Source organism: Populus nigra, chromosome 6 (assembly GCF_951802175.1).
Source record: "Populus nigra chromosome 6, ddPopNigr1.1, whole genome shotgun sequence".
NCBI classification, from domain to species: domain Eukaryota; kingdom Viridiplantae; phylum Streptophyta; class Magnoliopsida; order Malpighiales; family Salicaceae; genus Populus; species Populus nigra.
Genome location: NC_084857.1, coordinates 8,549,896 through 8,566,630, shown reverse-complemented (window position 1 = coordinate 8,566,630; position 16,735 = coordinate 8,549,896). Strand labels below are relative to the sequence as shown.

At 31.0% G+C, this 16,735-nt stretch overlaps 1 pseudogene; it reads right to left on the bottom strand.

The window, feature by feature from the left end:
* Window positions 1-9,559: 9,559 nt before the first annotated feature.
* On the bottom strand, window positions 9,560-12,253 carry LOC133696877 (pentatricopeptide repeat-containing protein At1g08070, chloroplastic-like; annotated as a pseudogene).
* Window positions 12,254-16,735: the final 4,482 nt, after the last annotated feature.

Below are 16,735 nucleotides of genomic sequence, written 5' to 3'. Positions count from 1 at the left end.
AGCTCAGGCCGATTATCAGCGTTGCAACATTATAAAAAGCAATGTTCATATTAAAATGTCAATTGATAATTAGTAATAAAACATAGCCAAACAATTATAAATGATTGGTTCTCAATTAAAAAAGTACATGACACACGGCTTCTGTAAAATTTTACATGATAATATTTATGTAACATTACCTTGATAAATTATCTACTCCCCCTCTTGAAATTATCACGCTAGGGTGTGGAATTTTTTTTTTTTTTATTTAAGTAATTTTTTTTTTTTTTTTTGCTTCAGTTAAATTCCATCAAATATAGGCTGACATGATCATTTAGTTTACACATAACACGTTTTGCCAGATATGCATGACTTTTTACATTATTTTTTATTAGGTGTGTTTTGCCCTTACCTTTTTTTTTTTTTTTTTTTTGAGTATATGTACTTTTACTTTTAGTATTTGAGCATTTGTATTTTCAAAAATTATCAATGGAAAATGCTCTCAATTTTAAAAGTTAACAAATGTCTACTCAACATTCTAATATGTATATGTGCACGTAATAATTCACCATGTCAAATAAAATAAAAAACTAGAACAACAAGATAATAAATAAGAATTTAATCAAATTAAAATAAATAAGAATAAAAGACAACTCTTTTAAGAAAAAAGAAAAAAAAATCCAATGTTGATCCAATTTCCCTTGTTTTCTCGCAAATCAAACAAATTCTCGCAAATACGTAATACTCTCTCCCTGAGAAAAATCTTGTAAATTATGCACTTGGATTGCTAGTACAGTTATTACACACTTCCAGTCTGTTCTTGATTTTTCTTTCTCAGTCAGCTGATCCATAGGATAGGAGGCTATTAAACTCCGAGAAAGCACAAGCTTTCTTTTTGACCATGTCCACACCCAAGGAGTTCGTGCCGTGAAAGTAAAATAATCAAGAACTACTCAATAAGAAACTGCTGGGGATTTCACACTGCTTTTACAGAAGACTTGATTGCCTTGATCGCAAAATGCTCTAGTGTATTAATTAATTAACAACTCGAGTAAGAACAGCTCCAATTTTATTATTTTGGCACGGGCACTTTCTGCCTTGTTATTGGTATAATAATATTTGTTGTATTTCTTTTTTAATTATTAAGATTTTTTTAGGTCATGAGGAGTTTTGAAAAAAATCAAGATGCAAACTACTAAAACGAGAATAATTTTTTATCCGATTATTAAATTGAACTAAAATTTTAAAATTTATATTTTTTACAGGGTAAAATTTCATGATTATCACATATTAGTAATGTTTTCAAATAAAAAATAAAAATTAATATAGTGCGAGATTGTTTTTGTTTGCTTTATTAAATTTATATTTTTTTTACTATGTAGACTAGGACTTTCAATTTAATTAGAATTTTATTAGTTAGGAATTCTAATGCTAGTTAAATTATATTAATTAGGTAAATTTTAAATATAAATTATTTTTCTATAAAGCATTTTAGTTTTAGAACTAATATAATATTAAAGATGTTTAATTTATTTCTATGTAAAAATTTAGACTATTCAAACTTTCATAATTTTTTTTTATTTCTCTATAGCAGGTAAGCTGTAATCCTAAAATTTAAAAACTTAATCTTTTATCCACGCTGTAAGTGTACCGTATTTCTCCTTAAGACGGTATTTACGTACTATAAATTGATCATGCTACATCACCAATCACTTCATATCACCACCGACCAGAGTCATATTTTCTTAATGATATGTCAAAATATTTACCACTCATTCGAATGATTCTCATTCGATGTCTCTCACCACCAAGTAATTAAAACTCTACATGACCCATCAATCAAAGGTACAAGAATATAGGGAGAGGGGAAAAAAAAACTTAAAAAGTATACAATCATTTGGCATATTCAAAAGAGATTTATTCCTACCCGCTTTTCACAGAGTGTTAATGTACATGGTTTATATGTAATCATAGGAGGTTAGTTTGATAACAAGGATGTTTAAATATTTTCTTTAATCTACGAGTTTGAATTTTAAGATCATCGTCTTTTTTCTCTCCTACGTGCACTGAATTAATTAAGAATATGTGTTCTTAGAATCGTTTAAAGAGAAAAAAAAATCTGAGATTAATATATAAACGGATTCGAAATCACTTTTTTACAATGGAAACTTTTTTAGAACAGGAAAGTCAACCATGCACATCCCAATTGCTATATTATCTCTTGCTGGGCGGCTTCGGTACTGATCAGGTGAACTGATCGTCAATTAAATGGTCAGTAGAGTTTGGTGGGTCTTAGTCTTCACGTCCACTCCCCGTCACCAGCAATGACAAGCACTGCATGGTGATTAAAAAATGTCATTAGAACTTGATAGAAGATGGTTACGCCTCTGTATTTGTGCTAATGAGGTTGACATGTGTCATTATTTTAGAGTTAACATATAGACCACTGACTGTAATTAGTGTGGAAGCTAAAATAGACCACTGGAGTTTAATTGAAATATGGTTCATGCATGACTGCCATATCCTCGAAATCTGACTCGTGATGGACGTAGCCATAGTGGATAAGCAGACTGCGGTTCCCACTGGGTTAACAAGCTATGCATATGAAAACCATCGAGTTAAAATGGATATGGATGATATCAATCATTTTCATGATTTATACTCCGTTGATGTGCCTGTGGGATATAATTACTCTTGTAAGTTATTGTGCCGTGGAGTCTATGATTGCTTCTTCGTTAACAAATTAAGTTTTCTAGCTAGGTGCAGAAATTTACATTTGAGACCAAAACGCTTAGCAATATGATATATATATTTTTTTTTAATAATCATCAAGAATATATTGAAAAGACCATAAAACAAATAAAAAAAAATACAAGCAATATAACAAAAAAAAACAACTTACCAATCAGTCTTTCATGCACCGAGATTCACCTTTTGGTTTGGTATAATCAAACCACCAGTCTATGTTAAGGAGTGAATTCGCATGTCTTATGCTCATCAAGAAAAACTTAATCGGAAGGATGATGTTCAACTGTGTAAAATCCTAGGCACACATTTATAATGGATTGTGTACTGAAGCAATACTTTTTTATTTTATTTTGACACTGAGCTTGAGTCCTTCAATTACAAAACCGAGAGCTAATTTCTTTCTATTTGTTGACCAACAGAAAAAATGAAAGAAGAGGGCAGAAAAGGCCATCGAAAATAGATGGTGTGATTGAAGTTGCCATGAAAAGGTCAATTTGATCCTTTAATTTCTAAAATTATATATTTTCAATCTATTTTTTCAACTTTAATTTTACTACAAAACTTTATTTTTATTATTTTCAATTCTTAGTTTGGGATGGAAGAGAGAGCTTCGTCGAATTCTAGTACAAAGAGAGTCATTATTTTTGCTATTTCTGATTATCAAAATAATTTATCTTAGTGTCTGTGAGTTTTATTTAATAAAAATGGTTTGATTATAGTTATTTAAAACATCATATTGACTAAAAAATTAGATTTAAGTTGAGAAAGAAAAGTTTAATTAGGTTTGATGATTTCATATTTTTTTTATATATTTTTTGGATTTTTTAAGTTGATAAATTAGATTCTAGATAATACGATAGTATTTATAAGGTTTTTTCAAGGTTAAATTGAGTTTTTATGGCAAAATATTCCTTATCGAAATGAAGTATCTGCAGCTCCACATGACTCGTAACAATTATTCCACTTCTAATATAGAGATTTTTTTCATTTTTATTATTAACTTTTTTCATTCAAAGGATTTAATCCGTAAAGTTTTTAACATGGCCGTGATTCAAAGACATTGAATCAACCATGCCCCATTATTTCTTAAGGAGAGAGCGACTGAGAGAAGTACGAAATTTTTATATTTTTTGCCATGAAAGCGTTAAGCGATTTTTTTTTTTTTTGAGATAATTAGGTAGAGAGCGCCTATAATTAATGGAGAAAACGGTGATGCTATGCCCACAGCAGAGATCAATATATATAGCCTTATTTAACATGTTTCTTAATTTTAATTAAATCTTCAAATATATATTAAAATTAAACTGGTGTTGTTTAAACGTACATGCATATATATACAAACGCACACAGTACTTAAAGAAAGAAAAAATATGCAAGAAAAATAGTAGAATACATATAAATATTTTTAAAAATACAAATAATTAGTTAAAATAGATCATGAGATGTCATAATCAAGAAGCAAATAGATAATAAATGTACCAGAGAGTATTTCGAACTTATTTTGTCATGACTGCAATTCTTTTATTGGATATACGATCAACCTATTTATACACTTTTTTTTACATGAGTTTTGTTTCTAGCTAGTGACTATGGCCATAAACTTATACTCTCTTCTTTCTTTCTTGTTTTTGATAAGGGTAACAAAAATTAAAATTAAGATACCGGTTTAATTTCAATATTAACTTGACACCAGTTTAATATTAATGATGATATTATATATACCTTTCAAATCCATACAAATCTCGAGAGATCCCTCTTGTTGAAATTGAGGTTTTTTTAAAAAAAATAAAGTTCTTCAGAAAAGTCTTACTCTTAATTAAACTTAGAACACCTTCTAGATTGCTTTTTCTATATTATTGTTCTCCCCGAATTGTCGAAAGGTGGTCTGGGTAGAAAAGTCGTCGTTATCCTCATAGTCTAACGCAGCTCTCCGCCATAAACTTCAATTCAACTTCCACTCGAACGTGACATTAAGAGAATGGTCTGCTTGTGCAATGATTAATGTAATGTATACCTTTTTGACAATGTTATTGAATAAAATCCAAACATTAGAAAAAGGGTATGAACTTATCAATCCAAGACTACATTTACCAACTACAGCATCTTAATTTCTGATACGCAATGGACATCCATTTTTGACAGAGAAACCTTTATTCTTTCTTTCTTTGACAGCAAATCCTTTTCTGGGCAGACTGCAATGCAATAACACAGGAGAAGTTAAAACAAAGTCCTGTCCTAATCAATCTCCATCACCGAATCAAATGCATTATATATCTGGTTTCACTTTAATCGCCACTTGTTTCTCAGTAGTCCAATTCCCCAACCTCCCACCTCCGGAAGAAGAAAAATCCCTTCACCAGAGCATATTAATTGGTTCGAAAGCCCTGTGCCGACCATTTTACAGGTAAGAACATGGACCGGCCACTTTGAACAAATATATATAGTCAGCCAAGCAAATATCCTTTCCTCTGCAGAAATGATTCTTCATATTTCTTTTAAGGTTTGACGGTTACACGTGCAAATGCTTCATGCCCAGATCAGCTGGAATCTCGGAAACCGTACCCAAATGGACCCACTTCAATCATGAAAAATTTAGCAACAAATCCCCAATAGCATATTAGAAAAGTAATATATTCACATCAATGTAATTAAAGTCCAAAGATGGTTGGTGTTAAGTCATTTTAGCACATGAATCTGCCATTTTTTTCGCGTACGTATAGCTCTTTCCTGCCCAGTCATTCAGTCGGCATTCCCGCACGGTTTGGCTGTTTTTCTCTGAGTTTTTTTTTCGGTGTAAAGGGACCCAAGCTCCAGGCAACTACATTACAAATTATAAAGATTTGAGTAACCCCACTAATATCACTCAGAAACCAATTAGTTATTAGCACTGGAGGATTCTGAGATAACATAGCTAAGGTCTTTTCAGGATTTTGCGTTTTCAAACCGACTGCCTTGCAGACATTTTTTTTTTCAGGAATATTAATTATTGTTAATTTGTTGTTTCTTCGAACAGTAATGATATTGAATTAAACTCCCCCAAAAAAAAAAGGAGAGAGTTAAGGACAGTACAAGAATAAGACACCGAAATAAGAAAAAATGATGATTTTTTTTTTTAAAAAAAAAAAAAACTACCACCATATGCCACCCTATATAAAGCCAAGCTGGCATCGCCACCACCAGGAGCAAACGACCTCCCTCAAAACAACATCCAAAAAACAAATAAAGCATTAAAGATACAATTTCATGTAAAGATCAAATACTGAAAAAGAGAAGCGGTTTTCAGTGCATTCTTAAGAAAATGTATCTCTCAGGAATATCAAGAAAGTGATCCTAAGCAAAGAGTGAGGTCAACTTTTGCGGGGTCATTAGGATCATAGTTTGGTGAGAGATCATAACCATCATTATCATGATCAAGAAGATCGAGTACTTGTAGTAAACCCACCACTCGAGGATTTGAAACTCGGAAGCCATGCGGTACTGGAAATTGGTTGTTGTTTGTAGTCATCATGAGATCAAGCTGATAGGGGTTGTCTTAGTTCAAAAATGATGGTGGACTTTAAGGGAAATTAAGACAATGGAGAGAGTGGAGCTTTTCTTATATATAAATATATATAAACACACATGTACAATTAAACTATATAACTCATTACAGGATGCGATTGATTTTTTATTTACTATGATCTTGAACCAGCAAACTGTTAGATTTAATTGTCTGTTCACATAGTCATGGATGTCTTCAGATCTCTTTTTTTTTTACATAATAACTCTAGTACAAAATTGGATAATTGTAAATTATTCATCTATTTAACTCCTTAATAATTAGAATTTTCAATAATATATGTATAATTTAAATGCATCATTTTTTTATAACTCCATTTCTTTACACCCTCAATTTAGCTATTGCATTGAAATCTTGTTGTCTTTTACTATATTCTGTCACCATTCAAGTTTCATTCTAATCTAAGCATGCCCTAATTAAATTCACTTTGTGCTCAAGAAATACCCTTGTTTATTTAGCACGCAAGATATTGTTTCTTGAGCTTTATGTTTCTTTTCATTTTAACTCATTTCTTTAAAAATCCCATTCTAACTCCTTAGATATTATCATCTTTTACGTATATATTTTTTTTCATTTATGATCAAATTTATTTGATATTTAAGTTCATAAAAAAATCATCATATTATAGTCTTAATCTGTTATATTATAATACTAATGTCTTATTTTTAATTTGAATAAATAATGATGTAATTGTATAGTTTTAAATTAAAGTATCAAGTTGCAGTACTGATTGCCTATGTAATTCTTTGCAGGCTGCAAGGGGAAAAACGTAATAAGAAAATGGTAAAGATTTTTGCCTATTTAAGGACTTGTTTGCATAATTATAAAATCTTAGGATCAAAACGTACCTGCATGTATGTGTCTAAGGAATACGTGTGATGAGTGTGTGGTGTATACTTCCTTAATATACGTAGTTGTTAATTATGACTACCAGACCGGAACAGATAATTTGGAATTCTAACCCTAGTTAAACTAAAATATTTTAAAATTCGAGTAAACAATACAATCATAACAAATCTCATAATTCAGAAATGGTTTGTGACTCTGCATAATTAATTAAAATGTATCACAAAAGTATCGAAGCCAGAGGTTCAAAGATGCGCCTCGTCATCTTGGAAGTGAAACTATTAAAATCCAAACCCGACTGATTTCATCTCTAATCATAACCAACAAGAAATTTCCACAGATAGATATATATATATATATATATATATATATATATATGCTATGGCCTTAACAAGGTGCTGGTTCACTTTATTCTTAGCTGCAAGTGTGAAAGCTGTACAGTTATAATTGATTGCTCAAAAGCAACCATCCTCTCTCAAATTCCTCTAAAATCAACTCTTAATTACTTTTATATATAGTTTGGTGGGATAAGAAGCTATTTTGTGATTAGTGATCAACACCTATTGCAATGGCTGCACAGCACATTTAGGGTTAGATGGAGGTATGTACCGCGCGGTTCAAGTGATGAATAAACGAGTCTGTTTCTTGCATTATTAATATCTGGAATCCAGATTTTAGGTTAGGTTACGAAGGAAAAAATCATTAGTGTATGAATTGTTTGGGTGTAAATGGTTTGTCTACTTTATCAACCTTTTTTCAAAAAACAAAGTACATGATTAGGTATATATTTGATTTGAGTCCGAGGCATGTAGTTAACAACCTTCTAAAGGAGCAATAACAATGGTGGATTGTGCATGAGCTAGTGAGGAGTATACTTTATCGACAAATCCTAGTGATAAGTGTAGTTGAAGTTGCTGGCCAGACACAGCTTGACTAGTAACCAATAATGCTCAACAACAGCCATGGTGCACGAGTGTCTACTTAATTCTTTTTATATTTATTTTATTTATTTATTGAATAAAAATTTAGTTTTTGATATTTGCGCTCATTATGACCCCATTCCCGTACGAAAGAGTCACAAAAAACCTCCCCATTCCCGTACGAAAGAGTCACAAAAAACCTCATTAAAGTGATGATTGGAAATTCTATAGTTATGGTTTTTTAAAATATTTTTTATTTGAAAATATATTAAAATAATAATATTTTTTATTTTAAAAAATTTTATTTTGATATCAGCATGTATAATTTAAAAATATTTAAAATTTTAATTTTAAATAAAAAAGTTTTAAATTTTAGACAAACATTGTTTTGTCCTAGGTACCAAACAGGCATAAATTGAAAGTGAATAAAAACAATAAATAAACAATCTTGCTTATATGACTCCACCTGGCTTAATTACAAATCCACGTGTCATTAGGGTTCATCTTTTATAGCCACCATACTCATCATGATGAAGTGTTATTAGCCTTAATTTATTTATAAAGACTGGATCAGATAATTAAATTCGAAAATCAATGCAGAGACAAATTGAACTTAATACGTACAAAGCGTGCAGTATTAGTTTAGGTTGATAATAGAGGAAGGTTAAAAAATAGATTAGTCACAAAACCCTTTTCCTTTCCTTTTCCAATTATTGTTCTTTTCTCCCATTCTTTATTAAGAATGTATGTGTTTAGGTGAAAATTTAGGAGTTTAGGTCACTAAAAAAAAGGACCGCATGACGTGATGATAATAACATTAATTACACTACTTTATTGCTTAGAAACTCACTCACTAGGACACGCCGTTGTCTGTTAAGAAAACCATGTCATATACATCCAGTTTGTTCATGACAATGACATGCGTACATATATGAAGAGATTGATGTATATTTATTTGCTTGCTGAAAAGCTCAAGTTCTCCTCCTCTTTTTTCCCCCCTCATTAAAGATAGGAGCTGATTTAAGCGAGAGATGATCTCAAGGCAAGAGGAGAGGACACCCAATTGGGCCTCAAACATTGTCCGCAGTCGACTAGAAAGAGCCCAGCACCAATCCCAATCTCAATAAATTCATGTTCTGGCAATCATTTGGCACCTTTTTTCTAGTCTTTCCTCCTTATCTGAAATAATCAACCTTGCAGAAATATTTGAAACTAGCCTTTGGATATGGCTACATGCCAGGGGTGGATTTCAAGCCTTCGAACCCATTTGATATGGAATGCACCATGCAGGCACTGCTCTTTTTTTTCACCCCAACTTAATTTGATTGCTAGGGATAGCCGGATAGGCTATCACATGAACAGTTAAATTAGATCGATTGGCCTCCTCCGTTTCCTCATTTCCTATCATGGCATCCATACTGGAAAAGCAGCGAGTAAAGGGTTCGATTCCATGCACTAACTACTATTTATATGCCTCCACATAACAATAAATAAATCAAACGGCATGTGAGTAAAAAAGTTTGGTTCTCTGACAGTTTTATAAGCTACATAAGATGATATGATTTCAACAATAGCAACATGGAGAAGCAAAGCCTCATCTAGCTGAAGGAAGAAGCTTTAGAAGCGTACCTGATAATAGGGAAAAGCCCAGCCTATGTTATTAGTTAAGCCTTACGCAATACAATCAAAGTAAAAGGCTGACAGGCAAGAAAATGGATGCGCTAATGTGCAATGGCTTTCACGCAAGTAGCTTAATCCATTTCTTGCTGCTTTAGAGCCCAACTACTATAGAGCTCAACCTTACTTTTGCGAAGCAAGCTTCAGCTACACGAAAAGTTGGTTTTATAAGCTTTCAAAGGATGAGATGTTCGGAAATAATTGAAGTGGTTGAATACAAGGATCACCAATATGAATATAGCTTGCTAAATTTACCACATCCGGTGATGATTTCCACAACAGCAGGAAGCATACTGACAAGACTTACACTGTAACTACCATCATTGGTTTCTGACACCTAACAATGAATCGACCACCCAGCATGCTCTACCAGCAAGAAGTTTATGAAAAAGCTTAGGTTGTAATCAACAGCTAGTCAACTACCAGAGGGAGGAGGATCTTCGCTGGACAAAAATCTTGAGCATAAGCATCTCCGCCACAAAGATACTCTTGACTGTACCAAAGTACATAATTTCCCTGGAATGAAGCAGTTCCGTAGGTCTCTTGATTGCTTTTGAACTGCCAAAACAAGTAGCAAGGTAAATTATGTTCAAGTTCAAGGAACCCATGTTATAGGGAATAATTTAATGATGTTTCTATCATCCTCAATAAGATCTCTTCTATCTTCAGTTTCTCTCGTCCAGCCCCATATAATCTGGTCTGTATCCTGATGATCTCATCGATTTTGTCAGTGCTCTCAAGGTGCCATATATTCGCTCCTTCTCGGGATGTCTTTCATTCAATGAATAAAACTAAACCACACAATCATTGACCTCAATCAAACTACATCCTGGTAATTTTTTTAACCCTGTTTCCCTCAGTGCAACTTTCAATCATGCTACGTCTTTCCATCTTCCAAGGTCCCAGTGCAAGTTTGAAAGCATCACAAAAATTGCAAGGTTCTTTGGCTCAAATTCAATTAGTTTTCCAAGAGCCAGTTCAGCAAATTCAATAGTTTTATAAACCCTACACGCCCTAAGCAATGCAGCCCAAATAAGAATCTCCTTCTATGAGCATCTTTCTGATGAAATCCACAGCTTGAGCCAAGAGACCAGCTTGGCCTAGCAAATCAACAATACAACCATAGTGTTCAATCTGAGGTGCAATTGAATATTATCGGTCATTGATTTGAAATATGATAAACCATCTTCAACCAAACCCGTGTGTGTGCAAGCACACAAAATGCCTATGAATGTGATTAAATCTAGATTCCCCCCTGCACTCTTCGTTTGAGAAAACAAATTGAAGGCATCAGCTCCGTGCCCATGCACTGCCAATCCACCAATTATCGTATTCCAGCTAATCAGATCTTTCTTATCCATGCTTTTGAACACATCAAAAGCAGTTTCCACAACACCACATTTGGCATACATATCCATCAAAGCATTCCCAACATAACATTTCCCTTGTAACCATGACTCTCTGCATACGCATGTACCCACTTGCCCAAATTAATCAAGAGCACCTAATCTCGCACACGCAGACAACACATTCACAAGTGTGGCATCATTAGGAGCTCCATTTTCATCAACTAACATCAACTTGAAAGCGCTCAATGCCTCAAAAAAACAACCATTACGTGTATACCCTTCAACCAACTCATTCAACAAAAAACGTTCCTTTCTGGCAACTCTTCAAACAATCCTCACAGACTGTGCCAGCCCCATTACTAGCATAACCATTCAAAGCTGTTTTCCAAGACATAACATCCTTGTTTGGCATCTTATTAAAAAGCTCCTACGCTCTTCCTATATCCCCAGCCTCAATAAAACCTGAAATCATAGTATTCCACAACACAATATCCCGCTCGGGTGCCAAGTCAAAAAGGCGACGCGCAGTTACTAAATCACAACAAGGAATGTAGCCATTAATCATTGTAGTGCAGGCAATTAAATTCCTCTCTATCAGCTCACCAAACACCCTATATGCTGCTTCGATTGCTTCTCCACTAGCTTGCATATCGATCAACGTAGAAGCCACAAAAGGGTTCGCTCTAAATCCACTTTTAATCACAAAACAAGCAACTCTTCACCTTCTTTCAATGCATTAATCTTGACACAAGATTTAAGAACAAGTGGAAAAGTTAAGCAATTAGGCAAGACATTCAGTCCCTTCATTTGTTTAAACAAAACTACAACTTCCTAGTGAGATTCGTTTTGTAAATAGCCTCTGAACATTACGTTCCAAATGAAGGCGTTTCTGTCAGGAATTTGATCGAACAGTTTGTGGGCGTGCTTCATTTTCTTGAATGAGCATAGGACGTGATGATTTTCTGGGGTGATATAATCTGTCTGTTCGAACCCATGAGTGATAATTTGGGAGTGGATTTGGTTAAGGGGCTTGCATGATTGTAAGAGTGGGATAAACTTGTCTTCTTTCTGTGACTGTGAGGGGATTTTCCAACTACACTTGGTAAGTATCAAGTATGTTCACTGACCGTAAAACATGAGGCTTCCCGAGACCGTTACCTCCATCATATCAATTCAAAGCGACGGCGTTTTTAGCATAGACGAAACCACAATAGACGGTGAATTATTATATTATTATACATTTATTTTCATACAGAAATGAGATAACTATAAATTTCAATAATTTTTTACTATAACAGTACTATAGCGGTGACATCGGTGGTAAAAATTGCAATTTTCGAGGTTTTTTTTTTAAAAAAAAAATAGGTTATTTTTAATATTTTGTATTTTTATCATTTTACTCTTGTCTATTTATCATAATTTTTTTGTAATATTTTTTTAGTTTTTTTTTCTTTACACTTTTTTTGAAAAAAATATTACTTTTTATTTTTTATACTTTAAATATTTATCACTCTACTTGATTTATTTATAATATTCTTCTTTATTTTTAATTTTATTTTTAAAAAAAAATCTTTATATTTTTTAAAATATATATTATATAAAAACTAACAAAACGGTGTTTAATAGTAGAAAATGCAACATTATCTCATTTCTATGCTATGTTAATAATTAGTTTGAAATTTTACATATCTTTATTCACGTGTATGATCTTTACTATATTTTATCATGTGTAAGTATTAATTTTTTTAATTCATAGTTATAATTTTTGTTCAATGTCAAAAACACTTACAAGTTAATTCTTTTGCGTTGAAAAAAAAATTATTCAACATGCAGCGAAACAAATTGAATAGAACATTAACACTTTATTTTTTGTATTTATTAGCATAAATAATTCTCGATGTATTTAATTAAATATATCTATAGGCTTTCTGATTATAAGATTTAAAAAAAAAGACATATTTGAAAAACTTGTATATTTATTTTATTTTATTGCAAAAAATATTAAATAACTAATATTGATGGATGGAGCCAATTGAGAAGTGTGTAATACATTACAAATCATTGAAAAGTAAGTTTGCTTTTGGACTCGAAATGGGTGTGTATGGTTAGAGATTAAATTGAGGTTTCCTCCCATGACTGTATGATTATATGCCTACAGTGATTTAGTTAATTCTTTTAATGTTTTGTTAATAATTAGGTCGTCGAAACCTTAGCCGCCAGCATAGCAATCGGTGATTGTATTGAAGCTGATAATGCTTTGCTGAAACTGCCGAAATCTTAACCAGTACTACCACTGTAATTAAGTTGGCTTGGAAGCCAAGCAGGTGTTCAGATAAGTAGTTTGCCACGTGTCAGATTTTACTTCGGAGAAATTCCTAGGCACAGTCAGATATTTTCTTTATGTTTTTTTTTTTATCATGGATTTCCCCTGTAATCATTCGATATTTGTGGTTGAGAATGAGAGAAAAGCCCCAGACAGTGAAAGGTTAAAAGTTCTTTTCCCTGCAAAGCAGCTTTGCGGAGAAAGATTTATGGCAGCAGTACCCTCCGCATTGTTAAAAAAAACTGAAAGACAGAAATAAAAATAAAATGAAAAATAGGTCAAACAGTGAAGGAACTGAATTTTGTCTCGGTTCCTTTCACGGGTTTTAGATGATCCGGGATAAATCTAGGATGACGGATCAAGTCACTTGATTTAAGTTAATTTATGTTTACTTTTTTTTATTTTATAAAAAAATTAAAATAAAATAAAATAAAAATAATAAACAAGTTTTAATCGGATTTTAACCATGGTTTTAAAACTCGGTCCGGCCTGACAGGTTGATCCGGGGTTGGGATCAAGCCGGGTTGAAGAAAAAATAGGGGAAGGAAAAACCCGGTGTGACCCGGCGACCCGGTTGACCAGTCAATACCAGATCAAAAATCTGGTTGCAACCTGTTGACTTTTGTTTTTTTACTAAAACGACGTCATTTTGATTTTTTTTAAAAAAATTAATTGACATGAATGACCCGGTGACCCTGTTAAAACCCGGAACTCGGATCTTTGACCGGACTGGGTTTAAAAACTATGATTTTAACTGGGCTTTTCTTTGATTAATCAAGTCATAAGCTGACTTAAACTTTTGATTGGGTTACACTGAGAATCAATTTTATTTTTATTTTTTTTGAAACTTGATCTAATTTAAATCATGAATTATCGGGTCACGAATCAACCCGTCAAATTATATCAAGTTTTAAAATAATGGTTGCTTTGGTACAGTTATTTTATGGGTGGGCTAGCCATTTAAGAGTTTTTTTTAATGACACAAACTTTTTATTTTTAGAATATGAACGCATTACATAGATAAATTCAAAATTAATAGTTAAGGTTTTATATAAGGGAAAAAATAATTATTTATCTTAACCATTTATCACACAGTATATTTTTTAAAAGACATTAAAGATCATATTAGTCCCAATCAATATTTAAATGATTAATTTCTAGAAAAAAATAGTTTAGTCTCAACCTATCAACCCACTTGTCATTAACCTGACACGTCGATTAATATATGAGTTCCATTTGTACATGAATATATTACTATATACGTTCTACTTGTTATTTGTGCATTTATCTAACTTATCAGGTCTTTTTACTATTTTTTCTAATTTGATATAAAACCTTTCTTGGATATATATGGATTTGAGAATATAAATATTTCTACAATAAAAAAACAAGTAAAGGAAAAATGACATTTTTTTTTTAATATCCATCATCACTATTTCCTTTAGCTATTAAATCAATTATATGATTGTTATAAATATACTAAAGGTAAGTTATGTTTTTTTATATAAATGGTATAGTTATAAATTTTGCCAATTTTTTTTTACTGTATCAGTGATAAAATTATAATTATAATTTTTTTATAAAATAAATATTTTTTTCTCTTTATACTTGAATTTTTTATTATTTTTACACTTGACCTAATAATCACTATTTTTTCTTAACTTTATTTTTTTGTAATGGTTTTTCAGTTTTTTCTTTACATTTTTTTAAAATAATTTTTTTATTTTTTATTTTTTACACTTTGAACATTTATCACTCTACATTTTATTGATTTATACCATTTATTTTGTTCTAATCTTTATTCTTTTACAATTTGTTTTTTTATTTTTTTTCTTTATATCTTTTTGTTCTGGAACAACTACTATACAAAGACTAAGAAAATAGTGTTTAACTGTAGCAATTGTAACATTCTTCAATTCTTTTGCTGTGTTAAAAATTAGCTTAGAATCTTACTTATTTTTATTAACGGATATGATCTTTATTATATTTTATTATATGCAAGCATCGACATTTTGATTTATAGTTATATTTTTTACTAAATATCAAAAAGTACGTTAATAACACCTCCACGTTAATTTTTTTACGCCATAAATTTTTTTATTTGACCTGTAACGAGGTGAGATGAATAAATATATTAACACTTTATTTTTTGTATTTATTGACACATATAGTTCTCAATGTGTCTAATTAAATGCATGCACGAGTTTTTTATTTATGGTTAGATTTGTTTTTTTAAAAAAACTTTTGAAATACTTGCATATTTATTTTTTTATCGAGAGAATTATCAAAGTCACGGTGAAGTATTGGTCAAATAACTGGTACACTAACTAAAAGGAAACAATGTTTTTCTCGTGGGAATGACATAATTGTAAACCCTACTAAATTTGTAATTGTAGCGATGACAAAATTGTAATATTCATTTTCTTTTTGAAAAATAAGTTTTTCTTATATATTTTTTCTTTTTATACTTGATAGTTTTATCATTTTACATTTGATTTATTTATCATCTTTTTTTAAAAAAAAAAATTTAATACCTTTTTAGCTCTTTTTTTTCTTTACACTTTTTTCTATTTTTTTTTACACTTTGAATATGTATCACTCTACATTTAACCTATTTATATCATTTTTTGGTTTTTATCTTTATGTTTTTGTAATTTTTTTCCTTACACTTTTTTTCTTGAAAAATTAGTATACAAAAACCAAGAAAATGATATTTTATTATAACAATTGCAATATTGTTCAATTCTTTTGCTATGCTAAAAATTAACTTGAAATTCTACATGTTTTTATTAATATATATGATATTTACTATATTTTATTATATGTAAGTATCAATCTTTTAATTTAAAGTTATATTTTTACTCGATACCAAAAAATACGTTAATAACATTCACACATTAATTTTTTTACGTTAAAAAAATCTTACAAGACTTGCAATGAAGCAAGTTAAATAAACACGTTAATACTTTATTGTTTTGTATTTATTGATACAAATAATTTTAAATATATTTAATTAGATACATGCATAAGTTTTTTTATTTATAATTAAATTAAAAAAAAAACACATTTGAAAACTTGTGTGTGTATATATATATATATATATATATATTTTTTTTTTGCTAAAAAGAATTATCCGACCTCGTATAATCGAATCGAATGATCCACCTAGCTAAGACAAAAGGATCAATTTTCAAAGATTTTATGTGGATTACACCACAAAATTACTATCGTTGTCCGTCAAAACCGACCACATGGAAGAACAAAATAAAAAAGACCACGTGCAAAGCTGCGAAAATTGTAGCAACGCACGCCCATTAAAAGAAAAAGAAAAAGA